The sequence below is a fragment of the Phyllobates terribilis genome, unplaced genomic scaffold (assembly GCF_046119375.1).
Source record: "Phyllobates terribilis strain yellow unplaced genomic scaffold, ASM4611937v1 Scaffold_134__1_contigs__length_4944459, whole genome shotgun sequence".
NCBI classification, from domain to species: Eukaryota; Metazoa; Chordata; class Amphibia; order Anura; family Dendrobatidae; genus Phyllobates; species Phyllobates terribilis.
Window position 1 is genome coordinate 4,073,759 of NW_027362894.1, and position 26,228 is coordinate 4,099,986.

Sequence of the window (26,228 nt, forward strand, 5' to 3'; positions counted from 1 at the left end):
ATTGGGATAAACCAGTGATCCATTACACAGATCCCTATAATAGATGGGAGTTTGGTCTGATCTCCTTTGATTTTTCTCCAGGTCCTCTTGGCATCAGATCCGGTCAGCGGAGAACTGCTGGCTATTAAAATGATGGACAAGAGTCGTATTGATGAGGACACAATCTCTACAGAATTAGACATCCTCTGTATGGCCACTGGCTGCCGCTTCCTAACATCTCTGCGGGGGTTTATGGAAACACCATTAGAATATATATTAGCCATGGAGTATATGGCCGGAGGAGATCTGTTTCACCACCTGGCTCCATCTAATTCATTTGATATGGAAACATCAAGGTAAACTTCTAACAGCCAAATCCTAATAATCTGCTGCCCATACATTGTAGTCCTAGAGTGTATGTAACCACTGATCCATCCTCTACTTTCTACTCCACAGACTCTTTGCGGCAGAAATGGTTTGCGGACTCCAGTTCCTCCATGAACACGGCGTGATACATTGGTAATCAGTTCATCTTCATAAATCTCTGTTGTCTCCTTACATATCTATTGTATAAAGTTATTTTCATGAATTATCCTCACAATCAGTATCTGCTCCTTCTCCCTTCAGTGACCTGAAGCCACAGAACATTCTCATCGATGACATGGGACATATAAAAATCTCTGACTTTGGCTTATCAGTCATGAATATGGGCGAGGATGACCTATTAGAAGAACAAGTTGGCACTCAGGGTTACATCGCACCTGAGGTAAAAAACATCCCAGTGTGATTGATGGCGATAGTAGGACTGAGTATTAATCTGAGTATCCTGCTCATATCTAATCACAGACTGGTCCTCATGGCCTCTGTGTGTAAATCCCCTCCCCGGTATATTCACCTCATCTCCTATATTATGTTCCCACAGATAATGGATGGAGAAGCCTTCAATCATCTGGCAGATTCCTTTTCATTTGGTGTCATCCTGTACATGATGATTGTGGGGAGCCAACCGTTCTATGGCAGCGGCACACTGGAGGAATACCACTGGTCTCTGCAGGAGGACGTCCCAGATATTCCAGACTGGATGCCCAACGATGCCCTTGACATCCTAGAAGGCGTAAGTAGGATCAGAGAAAGAAGGAAGATGAAGGACTATAAGGAAAGCTATAAGATATGATGTGGAGAGTCCATGGACATTGTGTAATAACGTATCAGTAATAATCCGTAATATAATGATTAATGGTCTCTCTCATTTTCCAGCTTCTTTGCAAATCTCCATCTGCCCGGTATGCTATAACATCCTTCATCCGAGAGCGCCCATTCTTCTACCCTATATACTGGTTCGACGTGGAGTCCGGCGAAGCCGACCCACCATTCCGATGGGGCGATGATGTAAGTATAGCACATAGGGACATCCATAGTGTTATCAATGCTCAGTAACACACATATCCACTATACACCTTATCATTATATCCCCCCGGTATACATTATATATGTGAGGAGACGATTCTCAGATGTGTATATTTCTCGTCTTAAAATGGAGAATAGCGGCGCACACCATATCAAATTACTTCTTTATTAATGTCCTTTAAAACATATCAGCAGGGAGAGAGAGAAGGAGCAGGTGTGGCTGGTCAGACAGACCCGACAATATGTTTTAAAGCACATTAATGAAAAAGTAATTTTATACGGTGAGTGACGCTTTTCTCTATTTTTGGACAGCAATTGTTTCCCCAGTCTGGGGTGTATTTAGCTGAGCACTACTGTGGTCCACGAACCCTTTCTTAATTGTGCAACTCGCAACATTGTACTCAGACTTTATGATAGTGCAGAATCGCCTAACTTTCTTTATTTTGAATATATTTCTCTCCTTACAGGAGGATTAGGCTGATATAAATCAGCCCCATTCCAGTAACATCTAGGAATGAAGCTTTCCATTAATCGGATGAGACAATTACACTGGACTTTCTTATTTACCGGACTGTGACAAACTTACCGATCTTCCACCACATAACATCAACGTACATTTGAGCACCAAACATCCAGGGATTCATTCCGATCGCCATATTTGGGGTCAGGAAGGAATTTTTTTCCCTTGATATGAGGATGATCCAACAACGAGTCCTCAGGGTTATTTTTCGCCTTCCTCTGGATCAACATAGCAAGTAATTAAAGGCTGAAATTGAAGGATTTCTTTCAGCCATACTTGCTATGTCACCATCTGGACGACTCATCTACAATGTGGTGGTAAGGAGACGACTATCAGATATGGACAGACAGAAGGCAGCCGCTGCTCCTTCTCCTACCAGACAGGAAAAAAAGAAGGTAGCGGCTGCTCCTTCACCTACCGGATATGGACAGACAGAAGAAAGCGGCTGCTCCTTCTTATAATTGGCCAAGTAAAGAGAGATGGAAGCGGCTGCTCCTTCTCATACTTGGCCATGTAGCGACAGAATGAAGCGGCTGCTTCTTCTACTACCTGGCTGTGGACAGAGAGAAGAAGCGGCTGCTCCTTCATCTACCTAGCCATGGTGAAACAGAAGGCCGTATGGTTGATCGCAGTGCTGTAGGAATCCAGGAAAACTCCAACTGCATAGATCACACATTCCTGCTCTTCTCCTCTCCGTCATGTGTGATCCAGACCTGAATGTCCAAAAACAGCTCAAGTGCAACCAAAGGCCTGAAGAGCGGAATCATCATCTGCTCCTTTCTATAGAAAGTGACTGTATCTACAGACTTTCTTTTTTCATCTTTGCATATTATTAACAACTTATATGCACAAATATATATATTGAACATCTATGGTGTTTCTGGTTAGATTATTCTTATATACAGAACTGCTTGCTGGTATGTTTAATAATATCATAATTGAGCGAACCTTTCAAGGGTTGGTTTGGTTCTGCTCGGCGAACTTACCGATGTTCGTCGAACGGTTCGACGAACATATCCGAATCCCATTGCATTCAATGGGAGGCAAAACCAAACGCATACACAACACGTTCAAAGGGACCGAAAAGCTGCCAAAACAGCTCAAATTATGGGCAGACACCAGGAAAAGTGGCATCAATTGACCCACAGTACAAATTTTATAATGGCACAGCAGCAGTCAGCCATGGGCCATGCATGAGGTATCAGGGTATGGGCCAGCATTTATAGCTTTGAATTTAACTTCAAATTAAGACGAGGTGGGTGAGGGATCGGTGTAGGCCTGCTGTGCTGGGAGCCCTGATACCACATGCAACAGTTCAACCTGCTTTTCTGGTCAGCCACACTCAGGTGGCACAAACATCAGTTTCATAGACTACTATTGATAGAAAAATGTAAGGATAGTAACACAGGTAGTTGACTGAAAGTAAGTGCACGCCTTCCGATCTGAGAGCCCTAGCGCTACAGGCAACACACATGAAGGAGATCCAAAGAGGAGTCTCCAGATTTAAAAAAATTAAAGGCAGACACCACCAAAGTGGCATCAATTTCACCAGAGTAAAAATAGTATAATGGGGACCGACACCTCTTCCACTACAGGAAACCCAGCAGATGGAAACCCAACTTGGAGTCTCCATGTTTTGAAAAAATAGGGGCAGACACCAACAAAGTGACATCAATTTCACCAAAGTAGAAATAGTATAATGGGGACCTACTCCCCTTGCACTACAGGAAACACACCAGATGGACACTAGAGATGAGGAAACTTTCAAAGTTCGGTTCTGCTTGGCGAACTTCCCGATGTTCGCTGAACGGTTCGCCGAGCAAATCCGAATCCCATTGCATTCAATGAAAGGTAAAACCAAAAGCATACACAACACCTTCAAAGGGACCCAAAAGCTGCCAAAACAGCTCAAATTAGCTGCAGACACCAGGAAAAGTGGCATCAATTGACCCACAGTACAAATAGTATAATTATTATTATTTATTATTACAGCGCCATTTATTCCATGGCGCTTTACATGTGAAAAGGGCTATACATAGCAAACAACAAGTACAATAATCTTGAACAAAAAAAAGAGTCACCGACTGGTACAAGAGGAGAGCGGACCATGCAAGCGAAGGCTCACAAACAATCTACTAGGAATGGGTGAGGATACAGAAGGTGAGGGTAGAGATGGTCGTGCAGCGATATGGTGGAGCGAGGATTACTGCAAGTTGTACGCTTGTCCGAAGAGGTAAGTCTTCAGGTTCCTTTTGAAGGTGTTCACGGTAGGCGAGAGTCTCATGTATGTTGGGGTTGAGAGTTGCAGAGTAGCGGAGATGCACAGGACAAATCTTGTATGCGATTGTGGGAAGAGGAGATAAGAGGGGAGCAGAGAAGGAGATCCTGTGAGGAACGGAGGTTGTGTGCAGGTAAGCACTGGGAGACTAGGTCAGAGATGTATGGAAGAGACAGATTTTGGATGGCTTTGTAAGCCAAAGTTAGGGTTTTGAACTGGAGTCTTTGGGCAACAGGGAGCCAGTACAGGGATTGACAGGTGGATAAGTCGGCCAGCAGAGTTTAGGATAGATTGGAGGGGTGCAAGAGTTTTAGAAGTGAGGCCACAGAGCAGGAGCTTGTAGTAGTCGAGGCGGGAGATAATGAGGGCGTGCACTAGTGCTTTTGCAGATTCATGGTTGAGAAATGTGCAGATCAGAGAGATATTTTGGAGTTGGAGTCGGCAGGAAGTGGAAAGTGCTTGGATCTCAGGTTTGAAACTAGATCTCAGGTTAAACTAGAAGAAGAGGGGATGGGAAGAAAAACGCCGGACACGATCATGCAACCAGAGAACATACTAATGAAAGATATGAAGTGCGACAAAGAAGGTCCAAGACAAGATACTTGGAAGGGAGGTAAGAAAATTTCTAATACAATCCACAGGGAGAAGATTGGAACAAAACAAAATCGTGTAAACTGCGTGCTAGCAAATGCCAGGAGCCTGACAAACAAGATGGATGAACTGGAAGCAGAAATATCTACAGGTAACTATGACATAGTGGGAATAACCGAGACATGGTTAGATGAAAGCTATGACTGGGCAGTTAACTTACAGGGTTACAGTCTGTTTAGAAGGGATCGAAGAAGTCGGAAAGGGGGTGGAGTCTGTCTATATGTAAAGACGTGTCTAAAGCCTACAATACGGGAGGATGTATGGGAGGGAAATGAGGAGGTCGAGTCCTTATGGGTGGAGATACATGGGGCAAAAAACAATAATAAAATTATCATAGGAGTCTGTTATAAACCACCAAATATAGCAGAAGCCACGGAAAGTCTATTAATGAGACAAATAGACGAAGTAGCAAAAAATAACGAGGTGATTATTATGGGGGACTTCAACTACCCCGATATAGACTGGGAAACCGAAAGCTGTAGATCTCAGAAAGGAAACAGGTTTCTGTCAATTATCAAAGACAATTATTTGTCACAACTTGTGCAGGAACCAACTAGAGGGACGGCCCTTTTAGACTTAATATTAACTAACAGGCCAGACAGAATAACTGAGGTGCAGGTCGGGGGGCATCTGGGAAATAGTGACCACAACATTATACAATTCCACATGTGCTTCAGTAGGGTGCCCAGCAAGGGAGTCACAAAAACACTGAACTTCAGGAGGGCAAAGTTTGATCAGCTAAGAGATGCCCTTCACCTTATAGACTGGGATAGTATCTTTAGTAATAGGAGCACGGATAGAAAATGGGACATTTTCAAAACAGTTCTACATAGTCACTGTAGAAGGTACATACCTTATGGGAATAACAGGGCTAGGAATAGGAGGAAGCCAATGTGGCTAAATAAGGAAGTCAAGAGGGCAATGAAAAACAAAAAAAGGGCTTTCGGTAAACTTAAACAAGAAGGCAGCGAGGAAGCGCTAATATCTTATAGGGAAAAAAACAAAATCTGTAAGAAACAAATAAGAATAGCAAAAGAGGAGACAGAGAGACTAATTGCCAAGGAAAGTAAAACGAATCCCAAACTGTTCTTTAACTATATAAACAGTAAAAGGATTAAAACTGATGGCGTTGGCCCATTGAAAAATAACCTGGGTAAAATCATAGAGGGCGATGAGGGTAAAGCAAACCTACTCAATAGCTTCTTCTCCACTGTTTTCACAAAAGAAAACAATTTATCGGAGGAAATGCAGAGTGATAAAGTAAATCCTCCGCTAAATATCACCCACCTAACCCAGGAGGAAGTTCAGAAACGCCTAAATAATATCAAAATAGACAAGTCACCAGGCCCAGATGACATACACCCCCGGGTACTAAAAGAATTAAGTAATGTGATAGACAGGCCGCTGTATCTTATATTCAAGCACTCTTTATGGACAGGGACTGCCCCACTAGACTGGCGCCAAGCAAATGTGGTACCAATATTCAAAAAGGGGTCTAAAAGTGACCCTGGGAACTATAGACCAGTCAGCTTAACGTCTGTTGTGGGTAAATTGTTTGAAGGATTTCTTAGAGATGCTATTGTAGAATATCTTAATGATAATAACTGTCTAACTCCATATCAACATGGATTCATGAGGGATCGCTCCTGCCAAACAAACCTGATCGCCTTCTACGAGGAGGTGAGCTCACAGCTGGACCGGGGAGAGTCAGTGGATGTTGTATACCTTGACTTCTCCAAAGCGTTTGATACCGTGCCACACAAAAGGTTGGTATATAAAATGAGAATGCTTGGTCTGGGGGATAATGTGTGCAAGTGGGTAAATAGCTGGCTGAGTGATAGAAAGCAGAGGGTGGTTATCAATGGAGTAAGCTCAGGGTGTGTCAGGGTTACTAGCGGGGTGCCTCAAGGGTCTGTCTTGGGCCCTATATTATTTAATATATTTATTAATTATCTAGTGGAAGGGTTGCATAGTAAAATAGCAATATTTGCAGATGATACTAAACTTTGTAAAGTAGTTAATACAGATGAGGACAGGGCACAGCTACAGGAGGATTTAGATAAATTGGGGAGTTGGGCCAAAAAATGGCAAATGGGGTTCAATGCCGATAAATGTAAGGTCATGCACATGGGAAAGAAAAACAGCAGTCACCCATACATATTAAATGGGAAACCGTTGGGGAAATCTGACATGGAGTCTTGGTTAACAGCAAATTAAATTGGAGTGCCCAGTGTCAGGCAGCAGCTGCGAAGGCAAATAGAGTCATGGCATGCATCAGAAGAGGAATAGGGGCATATGATGAGAACATTGTTCTTCCTCTGTATAAAGCGCTGGTAAGGCCGCACTTAGAATATTGTGCACAGTTCTGGGCTCCGGTGCTCAGGAAAGACATATTGGAGCTAGAGAGGGTACAAAGGAGGGCGACTAAGGTAATAAAGGGAATGGAGGGACTAGAATACCCAGAGAGGTTGTCAAAATTAGGCCTATTTACATTGGAAAAGAGAAGGCTTAGGGGAGACCTCATAAACATGTATAAATACATCAGGGGGCAGTACAGAGATCTCTCCCATGACCTGTTTATACCAAGGATGGTGACAAAGACGAGGGGGCACACTATGCGTCTGGAGGAAAGGAGGTTCCTGCACCAGCATAGAAGGGGATTCTTTACGGTCAGAGCCGTGAGACTCTGGAACTCTCTGGGAGAGGAAGTGGTGATGTCCAACTCACTTAAAGAGTTCAAGAGAGGCCTGGACGCCTTTCTTGAGAACAATAAAATTACATCTTATGCTTAGTTAATTAATCCAGGGATTTAATCTTACTGCCAGATTGGTGTCGGGAAGTGAATTTTTCCTCAGTGATGTAAATTGGCCTATACCACATGGTTTTTTGTTGCCTTCCCCTGGATCAACGCTGCGGAATAGCTGCAGTGCACAAGAAATAGGCTGAACTGGATGGACGCTTGTCTTTTTTCGGCCTTATAAACTATGTAACTATGTAACTATGTAACTATGTAAGATCAGAGTCAAGTTTGTAGGACTGGGGAGAGTGGGTAGCCATTGACTTTGATGGATAGGTCAGCTGAAGGGGTTGAATGAGATGGTGGAAAGATAATTGTGACATGCAGAAGCAGGGCTGTTGCTTCCAAAGCATCCAGCAACTGTTACAAATAACACAAGCACAGGAGACAGGAAGTGTTGTGCTTCAGAAGCATCCAGCAACTAGAGGGCTTAACACGGTCACAGGAGACAGGGAGTGTTTTAGCAGAGCCCCAGGGGGACTGTGGTGAACTTGTTATTGTAGTCTGGCTCAAGCTGAAGAGAGAGGTGGTGTGTATCTGACAGAAGGCAACTAAACAGGATTGAAGAGAAGACTGAAGGCAGATGAGAGGGGTGTCGGTACAGGGGTAGCACTGCTGCAGCAAGGCATGTCCCCTGAAAGCCGGAGGAGTGTCAGCTCCAGTAAGGGGGCAAATAGGAGAGCAGGGCAAGTCAGGCAGGTGCTGGTAGTGGGGGACTCAATTATTAGGGGAACAGATAGGGCAATCTGTCACAAAGACAGGGATCGTCGAACAGTGTGCTGCCTACCTGGCGCTCGAGTCCGGCACATCGCTGATCGGGTTGACAGATTACTGGGAGGGGCTGGTGAGGACCCAGCGGTCATGGTGCACATTGGCACAAATGACAAAGTTAGAGGTAGGTGGAAGGTCCTTAAAGATGATTTCAGGGAATTAGGCTGCAAGCTTAGAGCAAGGACCTCCAAGGTGGTATTCTCGGAAATACTACCTGTACCATGTGCCACGCCAGAGAGGCAACGGGAGATTAGGGAGAAAAATAAGTGGCTCAAGAACTGGTGTAGGAAGGAGGGATTTGGGTTCCTGGAGAACTGGGCTGACTACGCTAGGGAACGGCTGCACCTCAATGGGGAGGGTGCAGCTGTGCTGGGGAGAAAATGGCTAGAAGGTTGGAGGAGTGATTAAACTAGGGATTGGGGGGAGGATGTTCATTTTATAGCTGGGGAAGATAGTGCAGAGAATGACCTGGGCACAAATAAAGAAATTGGGGGTGGGGTTAGAACAGTCAATAAAGTAAGAAGGAATAGAGGTACAGAGAGATACATAAAATGCATGTACACTAATGCCAGAAGCCTCACCAACAAAATGGAGGAATTAGAATTAATTTTGTTGGAAAATAATTATGGCATGGTGGGGATAGCTGAGACATGGCTGGACGAGAGCCATGACTGGGCAGTTAACTTACAGGGCTATAGTCTGTTCTGAAATGACCGTACAAACAAGCGAGGGGGGTGTGTGTTTATATGTAAAATCATCCTTAAAACCCATCTTGCGGGAGAATATATGTGAATATAATGAAAATGTAGAGTCCCTGTGGGTGGAGATAAGGGGAAGGGGAAAAAATAATAAATTACTGATAGGGGTTTCTTATAATCTCCAAAAATAATGGAAGCAGTGGAGAATATCCTTGTAAAGCAAATAGATGAAGTAGCGACTCAAGGAGAACTCATTATTATGGGGGACTTCAACTACCCTGAAATACATTGGGGGACAGAAACCTGTAGTTCAAGCAAAGGTAATAGGTTTTTGACTACTATGAGAGACAATTACCTTTCACAACTGGTTAAGGAACAAACAAGAAGGGGGGCACTGCTAGACCTAATATTTACCAACAAGCCAGACCGCATATCAAATATACGAGTTGGGGGTCACTTGGGTAATAGTGATTACAAAATAATAAGTTTTCATGTAACCTTTAATAAGATGGGTAGTAGAGGGGTTACAAGGACACTAAACTTCAGGAAGGCAAATTTCCAACGGTTGAGAGATGATCTTAGTGCAATATACTGGGACGATATCCTGAGACATAAAGCTACACAAAGCAAATGGGAGACATTTATTAGCATCCTGAATAGGACCGTTGCACAATGTATACCCTATGGGAATAAACATGCTAGAAATAGGAGGAAACCACTATGGCTAAATAGAGCTGTAAGGGGCGCAATAAGTGACAAAAAGAAAGCATTTAGAGAACTAAAGCATGTAGGTAGTGATGAGGCATTAAATAAATATAGAAAATTAAATAAATTCTGTAAAAACCAAATCAAGGCAGCAAAGATTGAGACAGAGAGAATCATTGCCAGATAAAGTAAAAATAATCCCAAAATATTCTTTAACTACACAAATAGTAAAAAACTAAAAAATGATAGTGTTGGTCCCCTTAAAAATAGTCTGGGTGAAATGGTGGATGAGGATGAGGAAAAAGCCAATATGCTAAATGATTTTTTTCAACCGTATTTACACAAGAAAATCGCATGACAGAAAACATGATAAGTCAGTGATAACAAAAATTCTCCATTAAATGTCACTTGCTTAACCCAGCAGGAAGTACGGCGGCGTCTAAAAATCACTAAAGTTGACAAATCCCCGGGCCCGGATGGGATACACCCACGAGAACTGCAGGAATTAAGTAACGTCATAGATAGACCATTATTTTTAATCTTTAAAGATTCCATAATAACAGGGTCTGTACCACAGGACTGGCGTATAGCAAATGTGGTGCCAATATTCAAAAAGGGGACAAAAACTGAACTTGGAAGTTATAGGCCAGTAAGCTTAACCTCTACTGTGTGTAAAATCCTGGAGGGTTTCCTAAGAGATGCTATACTAGAGTATCTGAGGAGGAATAACTTCATGACCCAATATCAACATGGGTTTACGAGGGACCGTTCCTGTCAAACTAATTTGATCAGTTTTTATGAGGAGGCAAGTTCCGGACTGGACCAAGGAAATGAAGTGAATGTTGTGTATATGGACTTTTCAAAAGCTTTTGATACAGTTCCACGCAAAAGATTGATACATAAAATGAGAACAATGGGGATAGGGGAAAATATATGTAAGTGGGTTAAGAATTGGCTCAGTGATAGGAAACAAAGGGTGGTTATTAATGGAACGCACTCAGACTGGGTCTCAGTTAACAGTGGGGTACCACAGGGGTCAGTATTGGGCCCCCTTCTTTTTAACATATTTATTAATGACTTTTTAGAGGGCATACAGAGTAATATTTCAATATTTGCAGATGACACTAAACTCTGCAGGGTAATCAATACAGAGGAGGGTAATTTTATATTACAGGAGGATCTGTGTAAACTAGAACCTTGGGCTGATAAATGGCAAATGAGCTTTAATGGGGATAAATGTAAGGTAATGCACTGGGACAGAGGAAATAAATTGTATAATTATATGCTTAATTGAAAAACACTGTGCAAAACTGGAACTGAAAAAGACCTGGGTGTATTGGTGGACGACAAGCTCACGTTTAGTGGCCAGTGTCAGGCAGCTGCTGCAAAGGCAAATAAAATAATGGGATGCATTAAAAGAGGCATAGATGCTCATGAGGAGAACATAATTTTACCTCTATACAAGTCACTAGTGCGACCACACTTAGAATACTGTGTACAGTTCTGGTCTCCGGTGTATAAGAAAGACATAGCTGAACTAGAGCGGGTGCAGAGAAGAGCGACCAAGGTTATTAGAGGACTGGGGGGTCTGCTATACCAAGACAGGTTATTACACTTGGGGTTATTTACTGAGGAAAAACTAAGGCTTAGGGGTGATCTTATTACTATGTACAAGTATATGAGGGGACAGTACAAAGACCTTTCTACTGATCTTTTTACTCTGAGACCAGAGACGGGGACAAGGGGGCATCTTCTACGTCTGGAGGAAAGAAGGTTTAATAATAATCACAGACGCGGATTCTTTACTGTAAGAGCAGAGAGACTATGGAACTCTCTGCCGCATGATGTTGTAATGAGTGATTCACTATTAAAATTTAAGAAGGGCATGGATGCCTTTCTTGAAAAGTATAATATTACAGGTTATACAGTGGTGGCCAAAAGTATTGGCACCCCTGCAATTCTGTCAGATAATACTCAGTTTCTTCCTGAAAATGATTGCAATCACAAATTCTTTGTTATTATTCTCTTCATTTAATTTGCTTGCAAGGAAAAAACACAAAAGAGAATGAAGCAAAAATCAAATCATTGATCATTTCACACAAAACTCCAAAAATGGGCCAGACAAAAGTATTAGCACCCTCAGCCTAATACTTGGTTGCACAACCTTTAGCCAAAATAACTGCGAACAACCGCTTCCGGTAACCATCAATGAGTTTCTTACAATGCTCTGCTGGAATTGTAGACCATTCTTCTTTGGCAAACTGCTCCAGGTCCCTGATATTTGAAGGGTGCCTTCTCCAAACTGCCATTTTGAGATCTCTCCACAGGTGTTCTATGGGATTCAGGTCTGGACTCATTGCTGGCCACCTTAGAAGTCTCCAGTGCTTTCTCTCAAACCATTTTATAGTGCTTTTGGAAGTGTGTTTTGGGTCATTGTCCTGCTGGAAGACCCATGACCTGTGAGGGAGACCCAGCTTTCTCACACTGGGCGCTACATTATGCTGCAAAATTTGTTGGTAGTCTTCAGACTTCATAATGACATGCACACGGTCAAGCAGTCCAGTGCCAGAGGCAGCAAAGCAACCCCAAAACATCAGGGAACCTCCGCCATGTTTGACTGTAGGGACCGTGTTCTTTTCTTTGAATACCTCTTTTTTTTCCTGTACACTCTATGTTGATGCTTTTTGCCAAAAAGCTCTACTTTTGTCTCATCTGACCAGAGAACATTCTTCCAAAACGTTTTAGGCTTTCTCAGGTAAGTTTTGGCAAACTCCAGCCTGGCTTTTTTATGTCTCGGGGTAAGAAGTGGGGTCTTCCTGGGTATCCTACCATACAGTCCCTTTTCATTCAGACGCCGACGGATAGTACGTGTTGACACTGTTGTACCCTCGGACTGCAGGGCAGCTTGAACTTGTTTGGATGTCAGTCAAGGTTCTTTATTCACCATCCGCACAATCTTGCGTTGAAATCTCTCGTCAATTTTTCTTTTCCGTCCACATCTAGGGAGGTTAGCCACAGTGCCATGGGCTTTAAACTTCTTGATGACACTGCGCACGGAAGACACAGGAACATTCAGGTCTTTAGAGATGGACTTGTAGCCTTGAGAATGTTCATGCTTCCTCACAATTTGGTTTCTCAAGTCCTCAGACAGTTCTTTGGTCTTCTTTCTTTTCTCCATGCTCAATGTGGTACACACAAGGACACAGGACAGAGGTTGAGTCAACTTTAATCCATGTTAACTGGCTACAAGTGTGATTTAGTTATTGCCAACACCTGTTAGGTGCAACAGGTAAGTTACAGGTGCTGTTAATTACACGAATTAGAGAAGCATCACATGATTTTTGAAACAGTGCCAATACTTTTGTCCACCCCCTTTTTTAGGTTTGGTGTGGAATTATATCCAATTTGGCTTTAGGACAATTCTTTTTGTGTTTTTTCATTGAAGACAAATTAAATGAAGATAATAATGCCAAAGAATTTGTGATTGCAATCATTTTCAGGAAGAAACTGAGTATTATCTGACAGAATTACAGGGGTGCCAATACTTCTGGCCACCACTGTAGTATATAATGGCCGACATATATTGCTCAATATAGTATCATGGCCCCATCTACTATATAATTGGCTTATCCCGTCTGTCTGTCCGTCCAGGAATTGCCGGCCGGACCAATCAGCGAAGCGGGATTTCAGAACAAGATGGCGGCCGTTAGCTCCATACTGTATATACTGGGCCCCATATATTGCTCCATACAGTATATACTGGGCCCTATATATTGCTTCATACAGTATAATGGCCCCATATAGTATATAATGGCAGACATATATTGCTCCATACAGTATAATGGCCCCATATAGTATATAATAGGCCCCATATATTGCTCCATACAGTATATAATAGGCCCCATATATTGCTCCACACAGTATATAATAGGCCCCATATATTGCTCCACACAGTATATAATGGGACCCATATATTGCTCCATACAGTATATAATAGGCCCCATATATTGCTCCACACAGTGTATCATGGGCCCCATATATTGCTCCATACAGTATATACTGAGCCCCATATATTGCTGCACAGTATAATTTCCCCTTATAATATATAAAGGGCCACATTTTTTGCTTCATACTGTATATACTGGGCCCCATATATTGCTTCATACAGTATACACTTGGCCCCATATATTGCTCCATACTGTATATACTGGGCCCCATATATTGCTCCATACAGTACTTACTGGGCCCCATAAATTGCTGCACAGTATAATGGCCCCATATAGTATATAATAGGCCCCATATATTGCTCCATACAGTATATACTGGACCCCATATATTGCTCCATACAGTATATACTGAGCCCCATATATTGCTGCACAGTATAATTTCCCCTTATAATATATAAAGGGCCACATTTTTTGCTTCATACTGTATATACTGGGCCCCATATATTGCTCCATACAGTACTTACTGGGCCCCATAAATTGCTGCACAGTATAATGGCCCCATATAGTATAAAATAGGCCCGATATATTGCTCCATATAGTATAATGGCCACATATAGTATATAATGGGCCCTATATATTGCTCCATACAGTATATACTGGGCCCCATATATTGCTGCACAGTATAATGGCCCCATATAGTATATAATGGGCTCCATAAATTGCTAAACAGTATAATGGCCCCAATATAATATATAAGGGGCCCCATATATTGCTCCATACAGCATAATGGCCCCATGTAGTATAATGACCACATATAGTATATAATAGGCCCCATATATTGCTCCATACAGTATAATGGCCACATATAGTGTATAATGGGCCCCATATATTGCTCCATACAGTATATAATGAGCCCCATATATTGCTCCATACAGCATAATGGCCCCATATAGTGCTCCATACAGTATAATGACCACATATAGTATCTAATAGGCCCCATATAGTGCTCCATACAGTATAATGGTCCCCATATATTGCTCCATACAGTATATACTGGGCCCCATATATTGCTCCATACAGTATATACTGGGCCCCAGATATTGATCCACAGTATAATGGCCCCATATAGAATATAACGGGCCCCATATATTGATGCATACAGTATAATGGCTCCATATATTATATAATGGGCCCCATATATTGCTCCATACAGTATATACTGAGCCCCATATATTGCTCCATACAGTAAAATGGCCACGTATAGTATATAATAGGCCCCATATATTGCTCCATACAGTATAATGGCCCCATATAGTATATAATGTGCCCCATATATTGCTCCCATACAGTATATACTGAACCCCATATACAGTTATATGAAAAAGTTTGGGCACCCCTATTAATCTTAAGCTTAATGTTTTATAAAAATTGGTGTTTTTGCAACAGCTATTTCAGTTTGATATATGTAATAACTGTTGGACACCGTAATGTTTCTGCCTTGAAATGAGGTTTATTGTACTAACAGAAAATGTGCAATCTGCATTCAAACAAAATTTGACCGATGCATAAGTATGGGCACCTCACCAGAAAAGTGACATTAATATTTAGTAGATCCTCCTTTTGCAAAAATAACAGCCTCTAGTCGCTTCCTGTAGCTTTTAATGAGTTCCTGGATCCTGGATGAAGGTATTTTTGACCATTCCTCTTTACAAAACAATTCCAGTTCAGTTAAGTTTGATGGTCGCCGAGCATGGACAGCCCTCTTCAAATGACCCCACAGATGTTCAATGATATTCAGGTCTGGGGACTGGGATGACCATTCCAGAACATTGTAATTGTTCCTCTGCATGAATGCCTGAGTAGATTTGGAGCGGTGTTTTGGATCATTGTCTTGCTGAAAGATCCATCCCCTGCGTAACTTCAACTTTATCACTGATTCTTGAACATTATTGTCAAGAATCTGCTGATACTGAGTGAAATTCATGCGTCCCTCAACTTTAACAAGATTGCCGGTGCCGGCATTGGCCACACAGCCCCAAAGCATGATGGAACCTCCACCAAATTTTACTGTGGGTAGCAAGTGTTTTTCTTGGAATGCTATGTTTTTTTGCCGCCATGCATAACGCCTTTTTGTATGACCAAACAACTCCATCTTGGTTTCATCAGTCCAAAGGACCTTCTTCCAAAAAGAAATTGGCTTCTCCAAATGTGCTTTTGCATACCTCAGCCGACTGTTTGTGGTGTGCTTGCAGAAATGGCTTCTTTCGCATCACTCTCCCATACAGCTTCTCCTTGTGCAAAGTGCGTTGTATAGTTGACTGATGCACAGTGACACCATCTGCAGCAAGTTGATGCTGCAGCTCTCTGGAGGTGGTCTGAGGATTGTCCTTGACTGATCTCACCATTCTTCTTCTCTGCCTTTCTGATGTTTTTCTTGGCCTGCCACTTCTGGCCTTAACAAGAACTGTCCCTGTGTTCTTCCATTTCCTTACTATGTTCCTCACAGTGGAAACTGACAGGTTAAATCTCTGAGACAGCTTTTTGTATCCTTCCCCTGAACAACTATGTTGAATAATCTTTGTTTTCAGATCATTTGACAGTTGTTTTGAGGAGCCCATGATGCCACTCTTCAGAGGAGATTCAAACAGGAGAACAACTTGCAAGTGGCCACTTTAAGTAGCTTTTCTCATGATTGCAAACACCTGGCTATGAAGTTCAAAGCTCAATAAGGTTACAAAACCAATAAAAGTGCTTTAGTAAGTCAGTAAAAAGTAGGTAGGAGTATTTAAACCAAGAAAATGATAAGGGTGCCCATACTTATGCACCTGTCAAATTTTGTTTGAATGCAGATTGCACATTTTCTGTTAGTACAATAAACCTCATTTCAAGGTAGAAACATTACTGTGTCCAACAGTTATTACATATATCAAACTGAAATAGCTGTTTCAAAAACACCAATTTTTATAAAACATTAAGCTTAAGATTAATAGGGGTGCCCAAACTTTTTCATATAACTGTATTGCTGCACAGTATAATGGCCCCATATAGCATATAATGGGCCCCATATATTGCTCCATACAGTATAATGGCCCCATATAGTGTATAATGTGCCACATATTTTGCTCCATACTGTATATACTAGGCACCATAAATTGCTCAATACAATATAATGGCCCCATATAGTATATAATAGGCCCCATATAGTGCTCCAAACAGTAGAATGGGCCCCATATATTGCTCCACACAGTATATACTGGACCCCATATAATGCTCCATTAAGTATAATGGCCCCATATAGTATATAATGGGCCCCACATATTGCTCCATACAGTATAATGGCCCAATATAGTGCTCCATACAGTATATACTGGACCCCATATATTGCTACATAAAGTTTAATGGCCCCATATAGTATATAATGAGCCCCATATATTGTTCCATACAGTATACTGGCCACATATATTTCTCCATACAGTATAATAGCCCCTTATAGTATATAATAGGCCCCACATATTACTCCATACAGTATAATAGCCCCATATATTGCTACATACAGTATATGATGGGCCCCATATATTTCTCCATAGAGTATATAATGGGCCCCATATATTGCTCCATAAAGTATATACTGAGCCCCATTTAATGATCCATACACTATAATGGCCTCATATAGTATATAATACGCACCATATATTGCTCTATACAGTATAATGGCCCCATATAGTATATAATAGGCCCCTTATATTGCTCCATACAGTATAATGGCCCCATATAGTATATAATTGGCCCCATGTATTGCTCCATACAGTATAATGACCTCATATAGTATATAATGGGCCCATATATTGCTCCATACAGTATAATGGCCCCATATAGTATATAATGGGCCCTATATATTGTTCCATACAGTATATACTGGGTCCTCTAAATTGCTCCAAACAATATAAAGGCCCCATGTAGTATATAATGGGCCCAATGTACTGCTCCACACATTATATACTGGGCCCCATAAATTGTTCCATACAATTTAATTGCCCCATATAGTATATAATGGGCTCCATGTTTTGCTCTATGCGGAATATTCTGGGCCCCATAAATTGTTCCATACAGTATAATAGCCCCATATAGTATATAATGGCCTACATATATTGCTCCATACAGTATCATGGCCCCATATACCATATAAGAGGCCCCATATATTGCTCCATACAGTATATACTGAGCCCCATATATTGCTGCACAGTATAATTTCCCCTTATAATATATAAGGGCCACATTTTTTGCTCCATACTGTATATAATGGGCCCCATATATTGCTCCATACAGTACATACTGGACCCCATATATTGCTTCATACAGTATAATGGCCCCATATAGTATATAATGGCCTACATATATTGCTCCATACAGTATCATGGCCCCATATACCATATAAGAGGCCCCATATATTGCTCCACACAGTATATAAAGGGCCCCATATATTGCTCCATACAGTATATACTGAGCCCCATATATTGCTGCACAGTATAATTTCCCCTTATAATATATAAGGGCCACATTTTTTGCTCCATACTGTATATAATGGGCCCCATATATTGCTCCATACAGTATATACTGGGCCCCATATATTGCTCCATACTGTATATACTGGGCCCCATATATTGCTCCATACAGTACTTACTGGGCCCCATATATTGCTGCACAGTATAATGGCCCCATATATTGCTCCATACAGTATAATGGCCCCATATAGTGTATACTGTGCCACATATTTTGCTCCAAACTGTATATACTGGGTACCATAAATTGCTCAATACAGTATAATGGCCCCATATAGTGCTCCATACAGTATAATGGGCCCATATATTGCTCCATACAGTATATACTGGACCCCATATATTGCTCCATAAAGCATAATGGCCCCATATAGTATATAATGGACCCCATATATTGCTCCATACGGTATAATAGCCCCTTATAGTATATAATTGGGCCCCACATATTGCTCCATACAGTATAATGGCCCCATATAGTGCTCTATACAGTATATACTGGACCCCATATATTGCTCTATAAAGTATAAAGGCCGCATATAGTATATAATGAGCCCCATATATTGTTCCATACAGTATAATGGCCACATATATTTCTCCATACAGTATAACCCCCTCATATAGTATATGATAGGCTCCATATATTGCTCCATAGAGTATATACTGGGCCCCATATATTGCTCCATACAGTATAATGGCCCCATATATTATATAATGGGCCCAATATATTGCTCCATAGAGTATATACTAGGCCCATATATTGCTCCATACAGTATAATGGCCCCATATATTATATAATGGGCCCAATATATTGCTCCATACAGTATATACTGGGCCCTAGATACTGTTCCATACAGTATAATGGTCACATATAGTATATAATAGGTCCCATATATTGCTCCATACAGTGTAATGGCCATATATAGTATATAATAGGCCCCAAATATTGCTCCATACAGTATATACTGGGCCCCATATATTGCTGCAAAGTATAATGGCCCCATGTAATATATAAAGGGCCACATTTTTTGCTCAATACTGTATATACTGGGCCCCAATATATTGCTAAATACAGTATATACTGGGCCCCATATACAATATAATTGCTCCATATAGTATATAATGGGCTCCATAAATTGCTCCATACAGTATAATGGACCCATATATTATACAATGGGCCCAATATATTGCTCCATACAGTATATACTGGGCCCCATATATTGCTCCATAATGTATATACTGGGCCCAATATATTGCTCCATACACTTCTTACTGTGCCCCTTATATTGCTGCACAGTATTATGGCCCCATATAGTATAAAATAAGCCCGATATATTGTTCCATATAGTATAATGGCCACTTATAGTATATAATGGGCCCCATATATTGCTCCATATAGTATATACTGGGCCCCATATATTGCTGCACAGTATAATGGCCCCATATAGTATATAATAGGCTCCATAAATTGCTAAATACAGTAAAATGGCCCCATATAATATATAATGGGCCCCATATATTGCTCCATACAGTATATAATGGGCCCCATATATTGCTCCATACAGCATAATGGCCACATATAGTGCTCCATACAGTATAATGACCACATATAGTATATAATAGGCCCCATATATTGCTCCAAACAGTATATACTGGGCCCCATATATTGCTCCATACAGTATATACTGGGCCCAGATATTAATCCACAGTATAATGGCCCCATATAGAATATAATGGGCCCCATATATTGATGCATACAGTATAATGGCTCCATATATTATATAATGGGCCCGATATATTGCTCCATACAGTAAAATGGCCACATATAGTATATAATAGGCCCCATTTATTGCTCCATACAGTATAATGGCCCCATATAGTATATAATGGGCCCCATATATTGCTCCATACATTATATACTGAGCCCTATATATTGCTGCACAGTATAATGCCCCATATAGTAAATAATGGCCCCATATATTGCTCCATACAGTGTAATGGCCCCATATAGTGTATAATGTGCCACATATTTTGCTCCATACTGTATATCCTGGGCACCATAAATTACTAAATACAGTATAATGGCCCAATATAGTGCTCCATACAGTATAATGACCACATATAGTATATAATAGGCCCCATATAATGCTCCATACAGTATAATGGGCCCCATATATTGCTCCATACAGCATACACTGGACCTAATATATTGCTCCATAAAGTATAATGGTGCCATATAGTATATAATGGACCCCATATAGTGCTCCATACAGTATATACTGGATCCATATATTGCTCCATAAAGTATAATGGCCCCATATAGTATATAATGATCCCCATATATTGTTCCATACAGTATAATGGCCACATATATCTCTCCATACAGTATAATAGCCCCTTATAGTACATAATAGGCCCCACATATTGCTCCATACAGTATAATGGCCTCATATATTGCTACATACAGTATATAATGGGCCCCATATATTGCTCCATACAGTATATAATGGGCCCCATATATTGCTCCATACAGTATATACTGAGCCCCATTTATTGCTCCATACACTATAATGGCCCCATATAGTATATAATAGGCCCCTTATATTGCTCCATACAGTATATAATTGGCCCTATATCTTGTCCATACAGTATATTGGCCCCATATAGTATATAATGGGCCCTATATAGTATATAATGGGCCCCATGTATTGCTCCATACAGTATAATGGCCCCATATAGTATAGAATTGGCCCCATGTATTGCTCCATACAGTATAATGGTCCCATATATTGCTCCATACAGTATAATGGCCCCATATAGTATATAATGGGCCCTATATATTGTTCCACACAGTATATACTGGGTCCTCTAAATAGCTCCAAACAATATAAAGGCCCCATGTAGTATATAATGGGCCCAATGTATTGCTCCTCACAGTATATACTGGGCCCAATAAATTGTTCCATACAATATAATTGCCCCATATAGTATATAATGGGCTCCATGTATTGCTCTATACAGTATATACTGGGCCCCATAAATTGTTCCATACAGTATATTATCTCCATATAGTATATAATGGGCCCCATATATTGCTCCATACAGTATAATGGCTCCATATAGTATATACTGGGCCCCATACACAGTATTGCTCCATACAGTATAATGGCCCCATAGAGTATATAATGGGCCTCATATAATGCTCCATACAGTATATACTGTGTCCCATATATTGCTTCATACAGTACAATGGCCCCATATAGTATATAATGGCCAACATATATTGCTCCATACAGTATTATGGCCCCATATAGCATATAATAGGCCCATATATTGCTCCACACAGTATATAATGGGCCCCATATATTGCTCCATACAGTATATACTGGGCCCCATATATTGCTGCACAGTATAATTTCCCCTTATAATATATAAAGGGACACATTTTTGGCTCCATACTGTATATACTGGGCCCCATAAATTGTTCCATACAGTATATTATCTCCATATAGTATATAATGGGCCCCATATATTGCTCCATACAGTATAATGGCTCCATATAGTATATACTGGGCCCCATATACAGTATTGCTCCATACAGTATAATGGCCCCATAGAGTATATAATGGGCCTCATATAATGCTCCATACAGTATATACTGTGTCCCATATATTGCTTCATACAGTACAATGGCCCCATATAGTATATAATGGCCGACATATATTGCTCCATACAGTATTATGGCCCCATATAGCATATAATAGGCCCCATATATTGCTCCACACAGTATATAATGGGCCCCATATATTGCTCCATACAGTATATACTGAGCCCCATTTATTGCTGCACAGTATAATTTCCCCTTACAATATATAAAGGGACACATTTTTGGCTCCATACTGTATATACTGGTCCCATATTTTGCTCCATACAGTATATACTTGGCCTCATATATTGCTCCATACTGTATATACTGGGCCCCATATATTGCTCCATACAGTACTTACTGGTCCCCATATATTGCTGCACAGTATAATGGCCCCATATAGTATTTAATGGGCTCCATAAATTGTAAAATACAGTATAATGGCCCCATATAATATATAATGGGCCCCATATAATGCTCCATACAGTATATACTGTGTCCCATATATTGCTTCATACAGTACAATGGCCCCATATAGTATATAATGGCTGACATATATTGCTCCATACAGTATTATGGCCCCATATAGCATATAATAGGCCCCATATATTGCTCCAAACAGTATATAATGGGCCCCATATATTGCTCCATACAGTATATACTGAGTCCCATTTATTGCTGCACAGTATAATTTCCCCTTATAATATATAAAGGGACACATTTTTGGCTCCATACTGTATATACTGGGCCCCATAAATTGTTCCATACAGTATATTATCTCCATATAGTATATAATGGGCCCCATATATTGCTCCATACAGTATAATGGCTCCATATAGTATATACTGGGCCCCATACACAGTATTGCTCCATACAGTATAATGGCCCCATAGAGTATATAATGGGCCTCATATAATGCTCCATACAGTATATACTGTGTCCCATATATTGCTTCATACAGTACAATGGCCCCATATAGTATATAATGGCCAACATATATTGCTCCATACAGTATTATGGCCCCATATAGCATATAATAGGCCCATATATTGCTCCACACAGTATATAATGGGCCCCATATATTGCTCCATACAGTATATACTGGGCCCCATATATTGCTGCACAGTATAATTTCCCCTTATAATATATAAAGGGACACATTTTTGGCTCCATACTGTATATACTGGGCCCCATAAATTGTTCCATACAGTATATTATCTCCATATAGTATATAATGGGCCCCATATATTGCTCCATACAGTATAATGGCTCCATATAGTATATACTGGGCCCCATATACAGTATTGCTCCATACAGTATAATGGCCCCATAGAGTATATAATGGGCCTCATATAATGCTCCATACAGTATATACTGTGTCCCATATATTGCTTCATACAGTACAATGGCCCCATATAGTATATAATGGCCGACATATATTGCTCCATACAGTATTATGGCCCCATATAGCATATAATAGGCCCCATATATTGCTCCACACAGTATATAATGGGCCCCATATATTGCTCCATACAGTATATACTGAGCCCCATTTATTGCTGCACAGTATAATTTCCCCTTACAATATATAAAGGGACACATTTTTGGCTCCATACTGTATATACTGGTCCCATATTTTGCTCCATACAGTATATACTTGGCCTCATATATTGCTCCATACTGTATATACTGGGCCCCATATATTGCTCCATACAGTACTTACTGGTCCCCATATATTGCTGCACAGTATAATGGCCCCATATAGTATTTAATGGGCTCCATAAATTGTAAAATACAGTATAATGGCCCCATATAATATATAATGGGCCCCATATAATGCTCCATACAGTATATACTGTGTCCCATATATTGCTTCATACAGTACAATGGCCCCATATAGTATATAATGGCTGACATATATTGCTCCATACAGTATTATGGCCCCATATAGCATATAATAGGCCCCATATATTGCTCCAAACAGTATATAATGGGCCCCATATATTGCTCCATACAGTATATACTGAGTCCCATTTATTGCTGCACAGTATAATTTCCCCTTATAATATATAAAGGGACACATTTTTGGCTCCATACTGTATATACTGGGCCCCATAAATTGTTCCATACAGTATATTATCTCCATATAGTATATAATGGGCCCCATATATTGCTCCATACAGTATAATGGCTCCATATAGTATATACTGGGCCCCATATACAATATTGCTCCATAAAGTATAATGGCCCCATAGAGTATATAATGGGCCTCATATAATGCTCCATACAGTATATACTGTGTCCCATATATTGCTTCATACAGTACAATGGCCCCATATAGTATATAATGGCCGACATATATTGCTCCATACAGTATTATGGCCCCATATAGCATATAATAGGCCCCATATATTGCTCCACATAGTATGTAATGGGCCCCATATATTGCTCCATACAGTATATACTGAGCCCCATTTATTGCTGCACAGTATAATTTCCCTTTATAATATATAAAGGGACACATTTTTGGCTCCATACTGTATATACTGGGTCCCATATTTTCCTCCATACAGTATATACTTGGCCCCATATATTGCTCCATACTGTATATACTGGGCCCCATATATTGCTCCATACAGTACTTACTGGTCCCCATATATTGCTGCACAGTATAATGGCCCCATATAGTATTTAATGGGCTCCATAAATTGTAAAATACAGTATAATGGCCCCATATATTATATAATGGGCCCCATATATTGCTCCTTACAGCATAATAGCCCCATATAGTGTTCGATACGGTATAATGACCACATATAGTATATAATAGGCCCCATATATTGCTCCATACAGTATAATGACCACATATAGTATATAATGGGCCCCATATATTGCTCCATACAGTATATAATGGACCCCATACATTGCTCCATACAGCATAATGGACCCATATAGTGCTCCAAACAGTATAATGACCACATATAGTATATAATAGGTCCCATATAGTGCTCCATACAGTATATACTGGGCCCCATATATTGCTCCATACAGTATATACTGGACCACATATAGTATATAATAGGCCCCACATAGTGCTCCATACAGTATATACTGGACCCCATATATTGCTCCATACAGTATAATGGCCCCATATAGTATATTATGGGCCCCATATATTGCTCCATACAGTATATACTGAGCCCCAGATATTGCTCCACAGTATAATGGCCCCTTATAATATATAAATGGCCATTTTTTTTGCTCAATACTGTATATACTGGGCCTCATATATTGCTCCATACAGTATATACTGGGCCCCATATATTGCTCCATACAGTATAATGGCCCCATATAGTATATAATAGGCCCCATATATTGCTCCATACAGTATAATGGTCCCATATATTACTTCATACAGTATAATAGGCCCCCATATATTGCTCCATACAGTATAATGGTCCCATATATTACTTCATACAGTATAATAGGCCCCCATATATTGCTCCATACAGTATAATGGTCCCATATATTGCTTCATACAGTATAATAGGCCCCATATATTGCTCCATACAGTATAATGGTCCCATATATTGCTTCATACAGTATAATAGGCCCCATATATTGCTCCATACAGTATAATGGTCCCATATATTGCTGCACAGTAAAATGGCCCCATATAGTATATAATGTGCCACATATTTTGCTCCATACTGTATATACTGGGCACCATAAATTGCTCAATACAGTATAAGGGCCTCATATAGTATATAATGGGCCCCATATATTGCTCCATACAGTATAATGGCCCCATATATTGCCCAGGGGAGGAAATTGTGCAACCCACCTCGGGGTCCTGGGATCCCCCAGTACCCCTGGAACACTTGTGTGCTGAAGATATAGCGGTAGCAAAACAAATGCTGAGAGAATAGTGTCATGTGTTCTCCAAAGATGACTCTGATATGACTCTGATATAGGCAGTATCCCGTCATTGCATTTGAAAATCAATTTGAAAGACACGACCCCAGTAACCAGAAGTGACATGTCTGTGCTAAAACCATTACATTGTGAAGTGAAAGAATATTCACAAGATCTCATCAAGAGAGGTTGGGTCCAAAAGTCGAAGTCATCTTATTCCTCTCCAATTTTCTGTGTTAGGAAGAAGGATGGTACGTTGTGACTCTGTTGTGATTACTGGGAGCTAAACCGAAAGTGAGTACCTGATCGACACCCGATACCAAAGATCCAAGATATGACGGATAGCCAATCAAGAAGCACC